General features: G+C 45.7%; 1 pseudogene; it reads right to left on the bottom strand.

The window, feature by feature from the left end:
• Window positions 1-273: 273 nt before the first annotated feature.
• LOC102248872 overlaps window positions 274-3,163 on the bottom strand; it is a 10,342-nt pseudogene continuing 7,452 nt past the window's right edge.

Raw genomic sequence — 3,163 nt, 5'->3', positions numbered from 1 at the left:
ACACCTGTTTCTAGAAGTTATGAAATGTATACATGAATCTGTCCATCTAAAAAATGCTAATTACTTGCTTTTAGATGTCACTACAAGTTAAGTTTTCTAAGAATTAAGAATTCTAATTCAGTTGGTAATGGAATGTATAAGTTATGGTAATATATACATTTTTTTTGTCTCAACAAGTGTTACCACCAGCTTTATTTACATAAAGAAAATGTTCAACAATAGCTTCATTCCATACCTCCCTGAGTATTTTTAAAACCAAACCCTCAAAGACATTTAGACTTGGTGCCTGATAAGTTGATGACCATCAGAGTCCTGGGAAAAGAGCAAATCGGGCTGCAGGTTTAACTGAGGGAGCCTATCCTGGCACTGAGCCCAAGGGCTGTTAGGAACCTGCCCTAAACCCTGGTTAGGGCTCAGAAAGGAACTCTAGAGTTGTGAGCAATGACCCGCTGGCCCTGAGAATCCTCAGTGAAAAGCAGACTCCCAGAGTCCATGTCTTTCTTTTCACTGTCCCAAGAAACCACAGGAACAGGACAAGACCTTTGTCTCACTGCTTCTGTGTTTTCTGCACTCCAGGACTCCCGGCGTGTGAGAACGAGGACAGGGGCCTGCCTATTCTCTCTGGCAGACACTTTCCCCATGTAGGCTTGTCCCAGGGCTGTTGGCCCTTGCCCCACGTGGTTTACTACATCTCACCATACTCTGTCGTTCTTTTTCTTGATTCCATGAAGCCATTCCCTTTTCCAGGAAGAATCCTTCTCCCCCTCCTTTTGGTCCAGCAAGCAAGAACTTTCCAAGTCCTGGGCGAAGGAACAAGCCAGTGAGTCTTGACTCTCTCCAGCACAGACTAAGTTAGTCTCAGGCTGGAACAAAGACAGCACAGTCAAGAATGGGGTTCCCAGTCTGTGGTGGCCAGAAGCCTGGAGGGACTGAGGAGAAAGTCCAGCTTCCTGGATGTCTGTAGGGGTTGAAGAGGCTAAAGGGGGTGCCACGCAATCATCACCCAAGCCCTGGGTCAGATGGTCTAGCTGGGTTGCATCTTTCTTAGACTCTCTGTTGGTCTGACTTGCTATATATGATGAAACAGTCCCCCGATCACCACCATCTCTCTTTCCTGACTGCGAGGTGAGCAAGGAGGCAATGCTGGCTGCCGAATGCCTGCAGGTGGCGTTCTTTGAGTCAAAGAGATCTTAGCCTTTCTCTCTCCAGGAAAGAGTGTTAGCCTTTTGGTGCTTGACTTGATTAAATGTGTCCTGTAAGGATGCCCTAAACAATCCAATCTCAAAGAACATATTCCCTCCATCCCAAAGAATCTCTAGTTCTTTGGTATAACACATTCATGGTCCCATCAAGTTTTCTTTCTGAGTGGTGGAAGGACAAACCGACTTCCTATAATGACTGAGCTCCTACTCTTGTATTACAAGGATCCTCCATGATATCTTCCTACAGCGGGTGATGCTTTTTTTCGGCTGCAAATCATCCCAAAAGTGTGATCTTTTCTTATACTCCACAAAGTATCGAAGCAGATTTGGGATCATATACTTCACTCCTGTTATCATTAGAAAATGTTTCATTCTTCCACAGCATTTAAATTCAGTTTAGCCTTCATTCGATCTTTTTCTCTTCTGATTATTTACCTGTAGCTTGTCTTCAAGTTCTGCTTTCAAACCAGTTGAATTCCTTTCTTTATGATTCATGTGGCCTTCAGTACAAGTCTAATACACAATTTGATACAACTGTTTTTTCTATAATGGTCACTCTGGTCTTGAATTTATGGACAAAGTCTCACTGTCCCTATAAACTAACATAGCTGCACTTTCTGCCTCTTCAAAGCCGCGTCCATGCCACAGGCCTCCTCCTTGGGATGAGCACCTCATGGCCGCTGAGGAGGCCTAGCCACCCTCACGTGGGGTCGGGCTCCAGCCGCCTCTATGGTAACAGATTTTTAAAGAAATAAGAAAAATGGGTTGTTGTAAAGTTGGTTATTTCTGAGTGAGTCCAAGAACAGGTCAAGCTGGGAAGGGACATTACACCAACCTTTCTCTCTGATTCTGGTATGTGTAAGTCTGTTGTTATTCCTTTGCTGTATACTATATAGTTGCTGTAGAAACAGATGCAATGGCTCACCCATTCTCCTTCCTCCCCCGGATATATGCGGAAGATGTAAGGAAGAGATGGTACGGGAGTGAAGAAAGAAGGTACCCGTGTTGGGTGGAGTGAATAGTATGTGAGAACATGGGCCTCTTCCCAAGTTCTGACTCCCCCTCCGAAACTGTGGGAATCTGATGAAGGCCGCCTGTAAGTGGACTGTGAGACCTGGGGAGCCCGGCCAGCTCCTCGGCACATCCAGAAAGAAACTGCTTCTAGATGTGAGGCCAGACTGTAAACAACTACAGAGAAACAGCTAGCGTTTGATCTCACACAGCTTACACACACACACACCCCAACCCCCCACCCCCGCCCCACATACACACCCCACCCGTGCCGTTGCTTTGTTTTCTGAATTCTATTGAAGCATCGGCACGCCATCTTGTTCCGGTAACCTCAATGTTGTAAAAACTGCTGTTTGACATTTTCCACTAAACATAGTTGGTCCTTTGTTCTCTGAATTAACTCTGCTATTCTTGGCTTCTGTAAACACCCGTGCTCAAATAATAGGGAAAATAAGCTCAATTATCTGGCCTTGCGGGTCTGGTCTGTCCCTGGTTACTCCCATGCCAGGTGTCTTTTAGTTTCCTGAATTATGTTGTGCTCACGGTTACTGAATTGTGCTGTGCTCAAGGCTACAAGCTTCCTGCAAAATATCTCCTAGTACATAGGGCTCTTTGTAAAGCCTACAAAGAAACCGGGAGGGCGTAAAGGGAAAACTTCCTCCATGTTGCTTTGCTCAGACTCTGGAGATAACTCCTCTGAGACCGCTGGCATAATGAAGACTCCAAATTTGGCTTACTGATTGATTAAGGCGTCCTCTGTTTGGCTCGCTGATTTCCAATATAACACTATATAACCCTGACCTCGGAAAGCCTGTGCTGTGGAAAACTTCACCAGCCGGCCGCCACTGGTGGACACATAAGTCATAATAAAACTCTCCTTTGTTATGCCCAGATTTCAGGATCCCCAAAAGCCCACCAGGGAGCCAGCCGAGTCCGATGCAAAAGCGTAA

Source organism: Myotis brandtii, unplaced genomic scaffold (assembly GCF_000412655.1).
Source record: "Myotis brandtii unplaced genomic scaffold, ASM41265v1 scaffold560, whole genome shotgun sequence".
Taxonomy (NCBI): Eukaryota; Metazoa; Chordata; class Mammalia; order Chiroptera; family Vespertilionidae; genus Myotis; species Myotis brandtii.
Note: the sequence above shows the minus strand (reverse complement) of the source record. Positions and strands in the feature narration are given on the sequence as shown.